This window comes from Rhinopithecus bieti, unplaced genomic scaffold, assembly GCF_001698545.2.
Source record: "Rhinopithecus bieti isolate Rb0 unplaced genomic scaffold, ASM169854v2 scaffold_3734, whole genome shotgun sequence".
Lineage (NCBI taxonomy): Eukaryota > Metazoa > Chordata > Mammalia > Primates > Cercopithecidae > Rhinopithecus > Rhinopithecus bieti.
This window is the reverse complement of record NW_016804423.1, coordinates 2,500,927-2,519,765: the sequence shown is the minus strand read 5'-3', so window position 1 is coordinate 2,519,765 and position 18,839 is coordinate 2,500,927. Positions and strand designations below refer to the sequence as shown.

Genomic DNA, 18,839 nt, shown 5'->3' with positions numbered 1-18,839 from the left:
CTCTTTATCTTCTACCATGATTGTAAGATCCTGAGGCCTCCCAAGAAGCTGAGCAGATGCCAGCACCACGCTTCCTGTACAGCCTGCAGAACGGTACGACAATTAAACCTCCTTCCTTTATGAATTACCCAGTCTCAGGTATTTCTTTATAGCAATGTGAGAATAGACTAATACAAGTATCTAACAAGGAATGTAACAGCTCATGTAAGCATCGAAATTATTCTATGGTTTAGCTTATTTTTTTCATTTTACAACTAAGGAAATGTACCTTAGTTGCACCCCTTACCTCCCATATTAGTCAGGGTTCTCCAGAGAACCAGAACTAACAAGACACACACAAACACACACATATACACACATGCACACACACATATTTATTATCGGGAATTAACTCATGTGATATGGAGCCCAAGAGGTCTCAAGTTCTGCAACTGGCAGAACAGGAGAGACCACATGTGGTTCCAGTCCAAGTCTGTAAACCTGAAAACAGAGGAGCCACTGGTGTAAGGTCCAGTCTGAAAGTAGGCAGGCTCGAGACCCAACAAAAGTGGATATTTCAGTCCTAGTCTGAAGTTCAGAAATGACTGATGTCCCAACTCAGCAGTCAGGCAGGAGGAGCTCTCTCTTACTCTGCCATTTTGTTCTGTCCAGGTTGTCAACTGACTGGACAAGGCCAGCCCACATTAGGGAGGGCAATCTACCGTACTCAGTCTCCTGACGCGAATGCAAATTTCTTCCAATAACACCCTGGCAGACAAACACCCAGAAGAATGTCCAATCAAACGTCTGGGCACCCCATGGCCCAGTCAAGTTGAGGCACAACATTAATCATCATACCCCCTAAATACTTAAATATATTATAGTAGTTTAAATACTTAAAGATGTCATAGTTGAAAAAGAGGGTTACCTCTGCCCCTCATATCTCTTTTGGGGTATCTTTGGTATATTAGGAAATGAGTGGTAACCCCTTGGCAGTCTAGAGTGCGAACTATGGGTAATAATATCTGTGGGGTTTAATGAAATGTGGGTATAACAAGTAAGTATGAATACAATAGGCTTTTGCAGCATTTTGCACATTGAATAACTCCAAATATATCAAATACAATTTGCCTTTCCAAATAAACTGACACACACAGTTCTCCTTGCAACCTGAATACACAGACTTTTCTCTGAAACAGCCTGAGGCTCATTCCAAAATCTCAGTGAGCCAAGTATTAAAATTATTTTTTATACTATTTTTTTTCTTTCTGGGAGTAAATATCACAGGGAATTTATCTGTTCCTTAAGTGGCTACCCCATTTCCAAAGATAAGTCTTCTATGTTTTAAAGAAAAGAGTAGGTCTGGTATTAGGAGGGTGCAGGCTTCAATTTTCCTACTGCTGAGGGAAATAGGCTTTCCTTTAAGAGAAAATCTCCATGGACAACCCCCGCCACACACACACACACACGTGTACACACACATACGCAAGTGCACACATACACACATGTACACACTGTAAGTAAAAAATGAGAAGGGAAAGTAAAGATTCAAGTTGAAAAGCAGTGTGCCCCTGGGATCTCTTCTACTTTTCTTAGGCAATTTTCATGTCAATGGGAAAATAGAAAATGTGAATAAGAGCTTGTTTTTCAAACCTGAGGGAAGATTCTATCTTTACCCCCAAACTCCAGTGCATTCTGTGAGAGCTGTCAATTTAGGTAGGCTTTTTAAGTGAAACTCCCAGCTCACCTTTCTTTTAGATGGGGCTTGGCTTGCTGTCACTGACATAATATCATCTCCTCCCTGCCATCATTAATGCTATAGGTATCTATAACTTTACTGTTTTGTGGGTAGAACAGTTACCAAAAACTCAAGCTTTTTCTTTAGGTGAAACCACACGTGGTTCCATTTTAACTATTTCCTTGCTCATGATCATAGTTGATGGGAAGGACCTCATAGGATTGTACTAAATTAAATTAATTCTTTTGTATTGAAATGGTAAAGGCTAGAACCTAGCTTTTCATTATTTTCAGTAATTTCTAACTTTTTGCTAATCCCTAAGCCTTTATTGGCTATCAACCAAATCTGAGGCAATGGTTTCTTATCCATTTCCATACTGTCTAAACAGCAACCTCAAGACCCTACCATTGTCTCTCAAGATGCCCCCATCAAATTTCATTGCGTGTAAGTTTGCTTCTTGTCTTACGATTTGATATTGGCTCAGGCATTCCCCAGGGTTTTGTTTCAGTATGTGCCTTTGTGGCTTGTCCCCGAAGTCTCTGTCTTAGATGGGATGCCCCATGACAGACCTTGACTATGTTTTTGAATGTGGCTATCAGGGCCCCATCAATATTTCAGATAAATACTGTCAATCATAATGAAATGGAACAGAAAAGGAAAATCTCATTATAATAGCTATCAGCCAGACTTAAAAACAAATAATGCAATATTCAACCATAAAAGTATTTATTACTTGAATTAATTGTTATCTTGATTTATTGACACAATTCCCTTCCACATCAGGCAATGGTTCCAAAGACATCATGGCATACGTATTGCTTTTTAATCAGCATGCCAGATGGGCACCCGCAATAGCTGTCCGAGGAGTGATCTGATCCACTGTGGGAGTCCAGCAGGTGGAACTCGGGTGCACTGCAGAAAGAAGTTTCTGGGCTCCATCCCTTCTTCATGAAGGTCTCAGAAGCCTTATCATTTCTCCACTAGAGGTGTAAGAAGTCGCTCTACTTGGGCATGAATTTGTCTCCTTTCTTTCCTCGGCAACCCCATACCATTTCTATGCATATTGTGAACTTGGTGGTGGTAGAGGTTGCAGTGGGGAAGAGGCTATTTTACCAGTATCTATTACGGCAAGGATAAGTGTCATCATCTCATAAAATGCATGGCAACTACAGAGTAAAGTAACAGAGGTAAATTTTTGGCCCCCTCAAAAGTTTACTTTGGGAAGCCATTCAGTTATCCCTGAGAATGCTGCTATCAATAAAGTCTACCTCCATTCAGAGCCATTTTTATAATCACTTCCAAAAATATCCCTTGACTTTATGATTGCACTTCCTTTAACACTATAAACAAATTGTATTTAGCTTTAGACCTGACCACATTTACTAAACTAGCACCACGGTCTTTAACTGCTTTCAAAAATCATACTTACGCTAAAAGTTTGATAACTTCATTCATTCAGGATATCCAGAAGAGTGCTACATTCTCTGAAGATAATTGTTAAAAAATGAGTTCCAAGGATGTTTTGAACAGTGGAAGGACAACTGAATTAAAGGCATGTAAAGGTGATTACATTGCCTTTGGTGCATTAGGTTGAAAGCATTTGAGCTCCTATGTTTGTAGTTTTTAAAAGACAGCTATATTAGTCCATTTTCACACTGATAGAAAGGACTACCTGAGACTAAGTAATTTATAAAGAAAAGAGGTTTAATTGACTCACAGTTCCGCGTGGCTGGGGAGGCCTTAGGGAACTCACAATCATGGCTGAAGGGGAAGCGCACTCCTCGACAGCTATTGCTGGTGCTCATCTGGCATGGAGGGAGGGGAGAGAAAGAGAAAAGTGGGAAGTGCCAGTTTTAAGCCATCAGATCTCATGAGAACTCACTCACTGTCACGAGAACAGCATGGAGGAAACCACCCCCGTGGTCCAGTGACCTCCCACCAGCTCCCTCCATCAACTCATGGGGATTACAATTTGAGATGAGATTTGACTGGGGACACAGAGCCAAACCACATCAACATCTTACACTGTGTAGTTGTCTACCTATTGGAGTAAAGGGAAAGGGGTGGGTACCAATACCTAGAAAGTGGCCAGGTGTGTAACTCTCATTCACCGTCAGATTTTGAGAAGCCTGGTTATGACTGAACTTCTGTAACTGTCTCCAACCTGTGCCAGTCATGGGTCAGTCCAGAAAGATTCTGGGGGCAGCCAATGGCTGGATCCTCCCCACTTTCTGAAAATGAAGTAGAACACAGATTCCCCCTCCACTGGGTTCCTGGGAAGACATCCAGCAGCCCTCTGGGATGGCCTATGGACTGGCGATTGTTGTAAAAATAAGCACATGCTGTCTCAGCGCATGAATGGAGTCAGGTTGGCTTAACTGGAAATAAACACAGTGAACCTTGAGAAATCTTATATCCTCTTCCTCTTTTGGTTTTCCTTTTGGCAGGTTTTCATGGGAATCTGTATTTATTTGTTGAGGGCAAATAAATCTTTCTGTTCATAGTGAATTGAGAAGGATAAATAGAAGGAAGAGATAGATAAAAGGAGCAGGTAAGATCTCACCGATAAATGTCGGTGGGTCTAAAATTTTGATAGCCCAATGCATTTTTATTTGTGAGTTTAACATCCTTTCAAAATAAGTTTTAATCTAATCAGGTTTTATTTAAAAATCAAACAATCATATATGATGATGCTGAAGCTAGTAATAATGACCACTATTAGTAATCATTTTAAGAGCAGGCTGCTAATTCATGGCTTTAAATTTTTTTCTTCAGATTTTTCACACTTTAGCATTCAGGGCACAGATTCTCATTTTATCTCAAAGCAATTTGAAGGAGTAGATGGGAGGCCCATTATTATTTCTTGATGGTGGAATGTAACTGAGACTCAGAAAAGTTCAAGGACTTGCCCAAGGTCTCAAGGCTAAGGGGATAAGTTGGGAAATAAAACCAGGACTTTTAACTCCAAACCCAAATTGCCTCTGTTCTCTCAAGATAGAGGTTGTCTAGCATGCTTTGCCAAGTGGAAGTTTCTAATCCACTCTGGTCGGAACACAGATGGATTATGTCAAGTCAATGACGTGTCTCTCTTTTAAACAAAACAATATCCCTCGCATTTGTCCCCTTGTGCGTAGATGGTGGCAAATGATTGTTTGCCAAGCTTTCTACCTCCTCCCTTTCTGTGTTCCATTGAGATCATGGAAATGCAAAGTAAATAACCATGGAGTAAAATGCCTCCGAGAGTATTTATTTAAGAGTATTGTTCCAGGATGTGCACAAAGATAAAGACTTTGTGTAATGAATGAGTGACTCAGGAGGCCAAACACCAAGGAGTTATATTCTGTACCCGGTAGTGTCCTGGCCAGAGTGAGGTCATTATGTGCTCCCTCTGATCATGCCCTTAAAAAAGGATCACCTTGCCAAGCTAAAAGCCAGTCCTGTCAATCAGAGGGGTGGGCTTGAGCTCAGGGAAAAGAGCATAGGAACAACTCTGGGCCATTGCTGGTTTGTCAAAATGTCAAGGTGGAAAGCAGGCAAAAGGAAATCCATCCAAGAGGAAGCAGTGAGGAAGACTGCAGCCCACATGCGGGGCTCTCCTAGCAGAGAAGAGAACAGGAAATAAATATCCTGGAAAGGGCAGGCATGAGTTTAATGACTGGGCCAGATGGTAGGAGGGACCAGGGCAGTGACGGTGGAATTCTGGAATTGGAAAACCCTGGCAGCAAAGACTTTGCTCTTCATTTAGTTCCTCAAGGGCCCAGTCAAGGAATAGGGTTGGTTATGGTGTCACACAACCTCTCTATGAGTGCAGGAAAAGCACTATCTTTTGGGAGTCCGGTGTAATAGATTTCAACATCACCCAGATCCCTATAGATGCACCAAACAAACAAACAACCAAAACACTAATAGCCTAATTTGGAAGCATGTCAAATAAAATGCTACAAAGCAGGAAGCATACAAATGTCTCTGCATATTTAATAATTATTGACTTTTAAATTGGTTTTAAAATAAAAGCTTTCTGGATGAAATATAGGTTTAAAAGGATTACTAGAAAGTGTGGCTTGAGTTCCCCTACTTATTTTACATTAATTCTCCACTTCTATGCATTAAGCTCTACCATTCCACTAATTTCCCATAAACATATATCTGCAGTGCAAATTGTTTTACCACTGAAAATGCCTCAGATGCAATCTACTGGCATCATGAACAGATTTTTTCATAAACAGACCTGTTTATTCACTAACTGCGTATGAAATAGACTTGTAAGGTGCTCATGAAAAACACAATCAGACTAGACGCTGTCTTCTTCAGAGAGCCTGACTTACTGTTTTACATAATAACAACATAAAGAATTGCATTTTATTGATATGGGAACCCATTTGATTGCTTCCTCTGATTTAACATCTTTACAAAATGTAGTGGATTAGACTCTCCATTTCATTAAAGGAAGATTACTGGCCCTGTTTCATGATCGTTTCTGATTCTCGAGGAAAAAAAATCTTCCACATAGCTTTTTGTTACTTAATTCTTATGGTAAGTAGCAATCATAAAACTGACGTGGAACTCTCTTTGTAGAAATACATGAAAAAGTATGCATATTTTTATTTTTTAAAATTATTGTAGTGATCAAATCAGTGTAATTAACAAATTTGTCACCTTGAACATTTATCATTTATTTGTGTTAAGAAGATGCAGACTTCTTTTTTCTAGCTATTTAAAAATATATGGTAAGTCGTTAACTATAGTCACTGTAAAGTTCTATAGAATGCTAGAATGTGTTCCTCCTGGCTAGCTGACATTTTATATACTTTAACCAACCTCTCCCTCTAACCCTTCCCCTCTCACTTCCCAGCTTTCAATATTCACCCTCTTCTAGGAGATTAACTTCTTTAGTTTTCACATATGAGTGAGAAGGGGTGGTATTTTATTTCTCTGTGCCTGACTTATTTTACTTAACATAATGTCATCCAGGCTTTCTATGCTGCCGTGAATGACAAGATTTTAATTCTTTTTTCTGGCTGAATAGTACTCCATTGTGGATATGTACCATATTTTCTTTATTCATTCATCTGCTGATAGGCAAGGTTAACTTGGTATCTTGGCTATTTGTGGAAAGTGCTGCAGAAAAACAAAAACAAAACCAAAACAAAACAAAATAAAAAAAATGGGAGTGGATATATCTCTTTGACATACTGATTTCATTTTCTTTGGATGTATAGCCAGTAGTGGGATTGCTGGATAATATGGTTGTGATGGTTGATATTGTGTCAACTTGATTGGATTGAAGGATGCAAGTAATGTTCCTGGGTGTGTCCGTGAGGGTGTTGCCAAAGGAGATTAACATTTGAGTCAAGGGACTGGGAGAGGCAGCCTCACCCTCAATCTGGGTGGGCACCATCTAATCAGCTGCAAGTGCAGCTAAAATAAAGCAGACAGAAGGTGGAATGAGCAGACTCACTGAGTTTTCTGGTCTTCATCTTTCTCCTGTGCTGGATGCTTCCTGCCTTCGAACATCAGACTCCAAGTTCTTCAGGTTTTGGACTCTTGGACTTACCAGTGATTTGCCGGCGGCTCTCAGGCCTTTGGCCACAGACTGAAGGCTGCACTGTTGGCTTCCCTACTTTGGGGTTTGGGGACTTGGACTGGCTTTTTTGCTCCTCAACTTGAAGACAGCATATGGTGGGACTTCACCTTGTGATTATGTGAGTCAATTCTCCTAATAAACTCACCTTCAGATATTCATCTATCCTATTAGTTCTGTCCCTTTAGAGAACCCTGGCTGATACAATGGTAGTTCTAGTTTTAGTTTCTTGAAGAACCTCTATGTTGTTGTTGTTGTTTTTCATAATGGCTGTACTAATTTACATTCCCACCTACGGTACATAAGAGTTTGCCTTTCTCTGTACCCTCTCTAGCATTTATTTTTTGTCTTTTTGATAATAGTCATCTTAACTAAAGTTAGATGGTGGCTTGTTGTGGTTTCGATTTGCTTTACCTGATGACTAGTCATGTTGAGCATTTTCATATACTTTTTGGCCAAATATGTGTCATCTTTTCAGTGATATCTATTTAGATTTTTCACAGAATTGAGTTCCTTACATATTCTGGGTATTAATCCCTTGTCAGATGAATAGTTTGCAAATATATTCTTCCATTCTGTAAGTTGTCTCTGTGCTCTGTTGATTACGTCCTTTGCTGTGTAGAATCTTTTTAGTTTGATGTAATCCCATTTGTCTATTTTTGGTTTTGTTGCCTGTGCTTTTGAGTCTTATTCATAAAATTTTTTGTGCAGACCAGTGTTCTGAAGCATTTTCCCTATGTTTTCTTCTAGTAATTTCATACTTTCAAGTCTTATATTTAAGTCTTTAACTCATTTTGATTTCTTTTTTGTGTATGGTAAGAGATAGGGGTTAGTTTTATTCTTCTGAATACAGATATCCAGTTTTCACAGCACTATTTATTGTATTGGCTGTCCTTTCCCCACCAAATGTTCCAGATGCTTTTGTCAAAAATCAGTTGGCTGTAAATACATGTATTTATTTCTGCGTTGTCTATTCTGTTCCATTGGTCTACATGTCTGTTTTTATGCCAGTACCAAAACATGGTTTTTATGTATGAAGAGCAGGGAAAACACAAGATATTCTTTTCTTTTATTTTTTATAGATAATCATAGTGGGAGAAACTTTTACAGCTCACATGCACTTTTAGAGACTTTCTATTAATTATATGCTATGTAATTACTTATGTCAGATGTGTACTGACTCTTGGGACAGATGGATACCAAAAAGATACCCATTTCCTAGATGAAAAGATTGAAAACATCAGTGTCAGTACTCTTCCAGGAAGAGAAAGTAGTGTGCGAACTGAAAGGAGGAAGATTTAGCATGCTCCTGACTTCTCACTGACCCCTCAAGACATTAAAAATAAATGGCAATGGGTCTCATTCAAAGCTTTTGCTAATTGGTATCAAATACAATCTTTTCAGTTTTTCCTCTTTTGTCACAGACCTAAGACAATATTTTGCTAGTCTCCCTCCTGAATGCTCTATTCCACTTGGATGTGTGCCTACCTTCAGTAGGTGACCCCTTACCCGCAGCCACAGGCTCTGCGACTGCCAGCAAAGGCCGGCCGGCCAGGGCAGGCTGCCCACAGACCCACGGCTGCAGAGAGGGCACTGCTGCCACAGGCCCGCGGGGTGTGTCTTCCCTTGACACACCTTGGTTCTTTTTCTGCCTACATTGGGAAAGAGAAATCTGACCTAGCAACTGGTAACTAAGGAAGATGCTTCACAAAAACAGAGAATCTATCCCACACGGGTGTTGGTGATAAAACCAAGACATCCCATGTGGAATGCTAGAATGGTCCTAGTAAGGACACAGTGCATGCCAGTTACTATTTCCATTACTACTAGTAGTTGATTAATAATGAGAGCAGGATCTCATTTCATTCCCCAATCTACAGGTCATAAATTTGAGTGTACATTTAAATCACCTAGGAAGCTTTATAAAAACACCAATGCCTTAGTCCACTGCCAAAGATTCAAATTCAGATAGGATGGGGCCCGGCATGGTTCAAAACTTCCCTGGATGATTTTAATATATAGCTAAGTGTGAGAGCCGACTGATCCAATGCTTGAAGTGAAAATTACTGTCACCTAATTTACGGATGAGAATAAAGAGGCCCAGGGAGATTTAGTTATTTGTTCAAGGCCACACATCTGAGTGTTGGAGCTATGATTACCACCCTGGCTTTTCTGAGCCCAAAGTTGAAATCCTTCAGGGTAATAACTCCCAACTGCAGCTGAGTATTAGAATCACTCAGGGTATGGATGGATGTCTGGACCTCATTCAACATCAGACATCCTTATTGTCAAAGTTTCCCAGATGAATCTGTTGTAAAAAGCAGATCTGAAATCAATCTCAATGACCTGAAAAATGACCAACTGTGTTAAAAGTTCCTGGGGTGCATGTTAAGCAATAGTGATTCCAGGTTAACACCGAGCTCTACTAAGTCAGTTCATATGAGCTGGGGGCCAAGGATCTGGGCTTAAAATCTAGTTGAAGCTTTTCTGGCATTTTTTTTTTTAAATACACAGAACTTTTAGAACTAATGCTCCATATTATGCATCCAAGTATTTACATTTTAGTTGACTGTTCTCCGATTCTCTTTCCCTCTTTCTCTTCTCTTCCTGTCTCTCACTTTTCCGTCTCCACTACTTCCCCATGTGTGTGTGTGTCTTTGTCTGTAAGTCTGTGTGTCTGCCTATTTAAATAAAATGACTCATCAGAATAAATTCATTTTCAGACTGAAGACCTTTGGCAGAAAATTATACTTAATTAACATCTATTGGTAAAGTTATCTAAGATGTACCATCTCATCCTTCACTCCGTAGTAAGCAGAAATATATATATATATATATATATGAAATTTGTTTTAGTTTCTAATTTAGATTAATCTGGTTAACACCAGCTGTTCCCCCAAGAAACCTACTGAAATAAAAAAAAAATCAATTAAAAAAATAGAAAAAGAAGGGATGGAACAGAACAAAGGAGTGAAAGAAGGACCTAGAAGAAATGAAATAGGAAAGGGACAGGAAGAAACACGTGGTAATTTATTTAGTGTTTACCAAGTTCTTTTTTATTTGATCCTCAAACAACCCTGTGAGAGAAGCACTACGTGTCAGCAGTGTCAGGAGCAGCTGAACACTGTGCTGCCAAGAGGCCCAGGACCCGCCTGTGGTTATCTCTCTAGGAAGTGGGGACGAGAAAGCAGAAACCTGCCGACCTGACTGTTACTTTCAGTTTTGCTTTCTATCCCACCAACTGTATGAAAAGCACTCATGGATATCATTTCTTCCTAAAAGCTGGAGAAACTCTGTGGGAAATACATGCAGGGCCTGAAGGTCAGGAAGAACAGGGCCTGTGGCCTCAGAATTTAGCTTCGGCTTGGGTGTCTTTACCTGAATTGTCACATAAGGAAAATCCTGACTCAAGCATAAGTCAAGCATGTCTTTTGTCTTTTAGTTTTCCTTCTCTTGCCTAACTAGGGCCAAAGCTCTAGTTCCAACCAGAGGGCTGCGTCAGTGACTAGACTTGAAAGGTTGCAGGGCAATGCCGTTGCTACCACAGTCAGTGCATGGGGAGCTCACGCTGAGCGGGGACGGCACGGTGGGATACTTGTGTCGTGTACTTTGTAACTTACCAGCAGGCCCTATTCTTTCCATCTCATGCTTCAGTGACAAGGTGCTCTAAATGTCCTGTCCCTTTTCTCCTCTACTGCTTAGAAGTACAGAGAGGGAGACGTCTGCCTCCCATAGATTTACAGAGAGGGAGCCGTCTACACTCCAGTAGATTTGCAGAGAGGGAGCCGTCTACACTACAGTAGATTTGCACAGCACATCCTCTCTGGTTGTTTTTTGTTTTATTTTGCTTTGTTTTCCCATACACTTAGAAATGTCTGAAGTAGTTCTCCTGAGGTTGGACTTGATTTACTGGTAAGGGCTAAAAAGGATGACTTACTCACCTGGGTCCAGAGCCCAGAGTAGGTGAGGTCTAGAAGACAAGCTGGACATTAATTGTAACCAAATGGAGCAGAAGGCAAGGACTCAGAGTTAGGGAAGCAGCAGCCACAAGCGATAGAATGGAGTCAACTCGGAGAGTAGAGGCAGCCTGTTTAGAGGAAAATGGTAAAAATGGGAATGAAACCTGGATAAGTGTATTGAAATGCTGATGTATTCTCAGGTCCAGGCAAAAGAGATACACAGAGAGAGGCATTCTGGCCTCCCTCCAGACTGGGTGATGATAAAAGCTCTTGTTCATGGGCACGGGGTCTTTTTACATGCCTGCGCTTTTCCTAGGCAGAGGCTGGTGCATCTTTGGAAAAAACAGTCACGAGATTATTGTGCTTTCCTCCAGTTATCTCTAACATGTGTTTTATGGACCAAAAGACGTGTCATCTGAGCAACTGAGGAGTGAAAACAGGGCACAGAGATCCTGCTGTGTGTGCAAGTCTTGGAAATCTGTTTTCCTGAACAAACAAGTTAGGTGAAAGAACAAAGTCTAAAAGTGAATCATAAACTCTTGTTTTGTTAGAGCAGAAACTGTTTTTGAAAACATCTACGTTGGATATTTGGGCACAGATGGTCAATGTAGGACCAGAAATTAACTATAAATTTCCAAGAAGGAGTTAGGCCAGCTGACTAGTCTGTTGTGTCTTTTTTTCCCACAATAATTCAAAGGCAAAGATAACAAAAATTATTCAACACACTGAAAACATTATACACTGTTCAAGACTCCAAGTAAACAGCTTTTGTTGACTCTTGCATAAATAAGTTTAATAAATGGAAAAAAACAATCTTAATATAAAAGAGGCTCAAAATGAGTTTTGAATTTGGCCAAGCAAAAATTAATGTAAACAATATGGTGAGTTTTTTTTGTAAATGCTAAGGCATTATGAATTAATAAGAAAAATTATGTAGCTGAAGGAAATCCTCTGTATTGCATTACTGTTTTTACTAAAAGACGGTATTACTTTTTGAATGGGAAAACAAATTATATTAAATTTTAAAATTCCAGATACTTTGAGGCAGTATATTAAAATATTTTCTTTTCAGAACATTAACATATCTATTGGAAAACCTTTGGACATCTGAATAAAATTTATATGACAACTTAGAATGTAGACATACTTGTTTAGACTACATAAAAACTGTTTAAAGTTTATCTTTCCCATTGTAATCTGGGGAACTCAGCCTAAAAGCTCCACAACTCTTGGAAGATACTTGTCTAATTGTAAAAAACTGGCTGACTTTTAAAATGTTCAAGAGGACTTTCTCAAGTAAAATAAAAATATTGACTGAAGTTTTAGACAAATTACTTCAAAAACAAAACCAAGAAGAATTCCTGTGTTTTAAAATAAGTACATTAATAGAAGTTCCCCCAATTTTGGATAATACATAAAACCATGATGACTTTCACTGTTTTGGAAATCTCTGAATCAAGCTCTGTTCATTTCTGTTTGCCCCGGCAGAGGACTGACCAATATTTGACTAAAGTAGCATGGATAGAAATATATAAAATAGTGAATGACATTTGATTACTCACAATTTTTTAACTGATTTACATAGTGCTTGCTCAATTTTGCATCCCATTTGCACATATGGCCATAATTAAAGATCAATGATATGAAACTACAACTTTATAGTGTTTACACACTGAGATTTAAAACCAACCAGTTCCACTAATTTCTCATTTTATAATGACTTAGTGTGAGCATCACAAATTATTGCTTTTGGCAGTTTAGATGTGACAGCCATGAGACTGTTTACAGGGCAATGGTCCTCCTGGGTCCACTCTGCCAGGAGTCCAGGCCCTTTCCCCAGAATTAATTCTTTTCCAAAAGGAGTAGGTAAATATCCCCTCCCATCAAGTGGAGAATTCACAGTATAACCTGAGAACTATCTACATCCACTCAAGGGCAGTGTCAAGTATACGCCCAAAGCATGGATTCCTCACAAGAAAGACTGAGGGCAGGCAGGTCATGAGATAGGTGCTTGGACAGAGCAGTCCCAGACCTGTGCGCCAGGCATTAGTGGCTGGGAGAGCAGCAGGAGCAGCAAGAACTAGGAGGCAGGTGCTTCACAGGCAACCAGTGTATCAGTCTGTTCTCATGCTGCTATAAGGACATACTCAAGACTGGGTCATGTATAAAGGAAAGACGTTTAATCAACTCACAGTTCTGCAGGGCTGGGGAGGCCTCAGGAAACTTACAATCATGGTGGAAGGGGAAACAAACACGTCCTTCTTCACATGGTGACAGGAATGAGAAGAATGAGAGCTGAACAAAGGGGGAAGCCCCTTGTAAAACCATCAGATCTCCTGAGAAATCACTCACTATCACGAGAACAGCATGCGGGAAACTGCCCCCATGATTCAATAACCTCCCACTGGGTCCTCCCATGACACGTGGGGATTGTGGGAACTACAATTCAACATGAGATTTGGGTGGGGCACAGCCAAACCATATCAACCAGTTATCTATAGGCAAGTGTAAGAGGAAAGAAGCAAAACAGAGAGGGATTTCCAGGGACAGGTAGGTAGGTGAGAAATGCCCTCCCTATTCCATTTATCAGTAGACACATGCTTTGTTTCCTCAGAGCATGGCCTAGAGCAGGAACACACAGGAAGTCAGCACATGGGCACAGAATTGTCCCAAAATGCAGCTTGGAGTGCAGAACAGGGCTGTGTAGAGAGAAGCCCCCTCTGCCTGGGAACTGTAGGAGTTCTTTGCTGGGGAAAACATTTTGAGTTCAGTTGCAGAGGATGAGAAGAACTTTCTAGATGTAAATTTAAAAGTTAAGTATATTCTTGGCATGAGTCAATTGAAGAAAAAGGGACACCGATACAGAGTGAGAATTTCAAGGTGACAGAATCACAAGTGTCATTTGAGGATGGGATGGGATGGGATGGGATGGGGAGAGATGAGGTTCACAGGGGCGTTTGAGGCAAGACTGCAAGGGATGAAATGACTGGCCATGGTATTTGAAACGGCTTCTGTGGAACATCGTGTGTGTGTGTGCGCGCGCGCGAGCACGTGCGTGTGCACATGCACGTGTGTGGTTGTATCCATGCTTATGCACTAACTGAGATGACAAGAGAGATGGAGAAGCAGCCCCTCAAATATAAGAATTTCAACTTTGGATGTCTTCTGTTTGAAATGCTGTAAGACCCCTGTGTAGAGATGACCAGAATGCAGATGGAGTTACAAGGGTAAGGAAATCTCTGACAAAATATAGACCCAGGGCCTTCAAGACTGGCACAGGTAAAGCCATACCCCTGAGAGGGGAGGGCAGCAGGGTCTGGGGCCACCTCACTGACCTCTGAGACTCCTCTTCCCCTCAGAGAGGCATAGTCACGACTTCTCACCCTAACTTAGTCATGCCCACAGTGATGATGCCCATTTTCCTTATCACTCTATAGTATAGGTAAATAGAGTTTGGGCCATGTAAACAGGCATCACTCAAGGTGAATTAAGGACCTGTCAGAGACTATTCCTCAGAGATTTCCATTAAAAATAATCACTGTTGCTAATTAGCTTCACAAACACCACATAATATTGTCATTGGTTATCAAACACACGTTGATGTTTTACATTTTAACATTTATGAAGAGTGTGCACATCTTCGAGACATTGATGGCCAGGAGCACTCAAGATGGAGTTGCCGGCTGGGTGCTGTGGCCCATGCCTGTAATCCCAGGACTTAGGGAGGCCGAGCCTGGTGGATCACTTGAGGCCAGGAGTTCATGACCAGCCTGGCTAACATGGTGATACCCTGTCTCTACCAAAAAAGAAAATTAGCCAGGCATGGTGACACATGCCAGTAATCCCAGCTATTTGGAAGGCTGAGGGACAAGAATCACTTGAACCTGGGAGATGAAGGTTGCATTGAGCTGAGATTGTGCCACTGCACTCCAGCCTGGGTGATAGAGTGAGACCCTGTCACAAAAAAAAAAAAAAAAAAAGGAGTTGCCATTGCCCTCATCATGTGTGACCTCAGCTGTCATTCTAGGTCATGTTGGGGTAATGGGAACCCCTCAACATTTCAGGCAACAAAACACTTAAGGAATTAAAAACAGATGTTTCATTATAAGAAGGGGGTTAATTCATCAAGAGAACATACTAATCCTAAAGGCTTATGCACCTAATGGAGCTTATAAATACATGGAACAAGAAGGGAGAACTGATAGAGACAGAAGGAGAATAGAAAACTCCACAATTATATTCAGAGATTTCAATACCTGTCTCTTAATAATTGATAGAAAATTGTTAAGAATATAGAAGATTTGAACAGCATCACCAACCAATTTGACCTAGTTGACTTTTATAGACCAATCAAAGCACACAATGTTTCAAATGCACACAAAAGACTATATTTTTCACCATAAAATAAGAGAAATAAAGACACATGTCCACACAAGTACATATATAAAAATATTTATTGCAGGTTACTATGTAATATTCAAAACCTGGAAACAGGTCAAAATGCCATCACAGATGAGTGGATAAACATACTGTGATACATCCACACAATGGAACACTATACAGCAAAGAATTAAATAAGCCACTGATAAACATGACAACATGGGTGAATTCCAAAATAACTGTGTGTCATGAAAGAAGGCAGACCCAAAAAGAAACTCGTACAATGGTGTAAAATTAAATAACATTTTGGTAAATGAAAATTTTTCGAGAGACAAATCAGATTAGTATTTGCCTTTGAACAAGAGTGTAGTTTGAAAGGAAGGATGTCAGGGAGGAACTACAAAGGGTATGAGAGAACATTTGGATTGGGAGGTGGTAGACAGATTCCCTTCTTAGATTGTGGTGCTGGCTTCACAGGTATGTCCATATGTAAGACGTATCAAAGCTTTTAAGATATGCAGTTTATTATGTGTCAATCATGACTCATAAAGATATTAAACCTCGCAATAAGTACAACTTAGAAATTTGAAATGAGAAGACCATTTTACAGCATTGTTTATTTGGTGGTGCTTTTCTTCCTTAGTGGCACATAGAACAATAGCTCACCCTGTGATGAGTGGCTGGGGTGTTCAATCTTTTGGCTTCCCTGAGCCACATTGGAAGAAGAATTGTCTTGGGCTACACATAAAATACAACACTAATGACAGCTGATGAGGGTTAAAAAAAGTCACACACACAAAAATCTCATAAAGTTTTAAGAAAGTTTATGAATTTTTGTTGGGCCACATTCAAAGCCATCCTGGGCCACACGTGGTCCATGGGCCATGGGTTGGACAAGCTTAATGAATGGTGTCTGGGATTCACTACACCGCAGGTGTACTTTGATGCCCGTATAGATCCTCAGGAACCAGTGTCTAAGGAGACAAGGAACATTACACCTAATTGATCATGGAGCTCATTTTAAAGTAATTGTTGGCAGTTTCTATGTACAGAGAAAGAATAATCTAGACAATCCTGATTGCAAAATAGAACTTTCTTTTAAAAGCACACAGGTATTAGCTCATCCTAACTTCTGCTCGTTCATCTTCCTTGAGGACAGTAACTCTCTGAATGGAATACCAAGTCCTTGATGTGTCCAGTATTTACTCAGGAGCTTCACTGCAGTAGCAGAGAGGTTATTCGATTTTCACAGGTTCTGGAACTTGAAGAGATTCTGCAGCTGGAAGTTTGGATTGAGACCCACCAGCACAGAGAGGCAGTTAGAGCCACAGGAGGGAATAAGCCCACCGACGTAGCAAGGTAGAGATTAGAAGACAGACAAGGTCAGAACTCCAGGGTGGACTATTTTTCACAAAACAGTCTGGCTAGGTTCCTTCATTAGATGCAAGAAAATGATAGACAAGAGTAAAGAAAAAACAATGACTTTGTCTTGATGGATCAGCCTCCTACATGATGAGGGTTGGGTGGCCAAGCCTGCGCTCATACGCTCATGTATTGTCTGCAATTAGCAGCAATGACTATTTTCACTAGTAGATCATATTAACAATATATGATGAAGTAGCCCTCCATGATTTTGCCATTTATTAAAATAACACTTCAACTGTTAAAGAATGTACATCTTTCCTTTTTCCAAAAGGAAGGAGTTAAGGCATCATATAAACAACAACAACAAAAAAGATAAAACAAACAGAATATCCCACCAAATGAAAAATCCAAATAAATGGAAACCAAGCAGGATGAAGCAGCTAAGTGCATGTTAGACTTCCAGCTTTAAGCTTTGTGGCAGCCACAGGAAAGCAGTAAATACAGCACTGTACAAACTCGATTGTAAAAACTTGGGCATACTCAGAAACCCTCAGGAGAGAACTTTCCTCTTCTCATGCCCCTGACTGACCTGGGAGACTCAGATGGCTAAGATGCACACTCTTGCCACAACCATTTCACGGTAAACATAGAAATAGTATTCATCTGCATACAACTCTAAGCAACCGTTCATGCAAGTCAGATACGATATGGAAGTATTATTTTATTAAAATGTTAATTTTATCTAGTCTTTTATTTGGTCCAAAGATGGAACTTAGACTCTTTAGATTGTAGTATCCTTTAGATTATCTTGCTCAAGTGTTGTTTGATGGAAATCAAGCTTCGGGTAGCAGCTGAGTGACAGGCGATTACAATTATATTAATTTGCTGGAATACGATTGCTTTAATTGCTGATTAGGGACACAGACATAGACCCTGGCAGCCAGATAAGCAGGGCTAGAGTCATTCTTTCCTTTAAAAAATCAGGGAATACAATAGGAAGTCCACCCTATGGAACACAGAGGTAGGGTGGAGGGGTAGCTAAAGGCAAAGACAGAATTGTTCTCCAAAAGCAGGGTGGGGTCTGTTACAGAGTGTGAACGTATATTAATTCTGCTAAGGACTCAGAGCTCGCCACCACAGAGCAGTGCTTCTTTGTGTTGTCCCCTGACCTTCTCGACCCTATTTTCTGTAGTACTTGTGAGTAAGCAGGCTCCTGGGTCCTACCCCAGACCTGCTGAGTAGGAATATTGACAGGGTGATGACTGAAGGACTCAGGAACATGTAGTTTAAAGTGTTTCCCAGTTATTCTTAGACATTTTGAAATTTGGTAACTACTGCCCAAAAACGGTTTCACTTGGGGAAAAAAAAAAATCTCAGAGCTGGTGTTGCCAGTTACTCTGGGAAGAATCATTCCTTCCTTCTATTCCTCATTTCTTGTTTGTCTTCCTATATTCTTTTCCTCTTTCTTCTTTTCTCCCTTTCTTCCTTGTGCATTTATTGAGTGGCTACTATATTGAGGGCCCCATGTAAAGTATTGAGGCTACAGAAATGCATAAGGTAGTCATCTGCCTTGAGCCACATGACTTCCAATGTGACTGACGAGAAGAATTAACTGCAACAGAGATCTTTTAAAATGAACTGAAATAGCCTGCTCTGCAGGATTATTTGATGTTTATCACTTTGCTGTTGGAGAAGAACCATCATGCATATCTCTGCTTGATTGGTGAATGTTCAGCCCATCTTTTTGGTATTAGATATAAACAAAGGTCACTTGTTTCTTGTAATCATTCCTGGTACCTGACAGGTGGGAGTGTAAATTAGTTCAACCATTGTGGAA

General features: G+C 40.3%; 1 long non-coding RNA gene across 1 annotated transcript in view; it reads right to left on the bottom strand.

Annotated features, from left to right (window-relative positions):
- Window positions 1-18,839, bottom strand: part of LOC108527054 (uncharacterized) — a 72,344-nt gene that overhangs the window by 17,077 nt on the left and 36,428 nt on the right. Inside the window, exon 3 of the long non-coding RNA XR_001884678.1 lies at window positions 11,240-11,385. This is a non-coding gene — a long non-coding RNA (uncharacterized LOC108527054). The remainder of the gene's footprint in view (window positions 1-11,239; window positions 11,386-18,839) is intronic.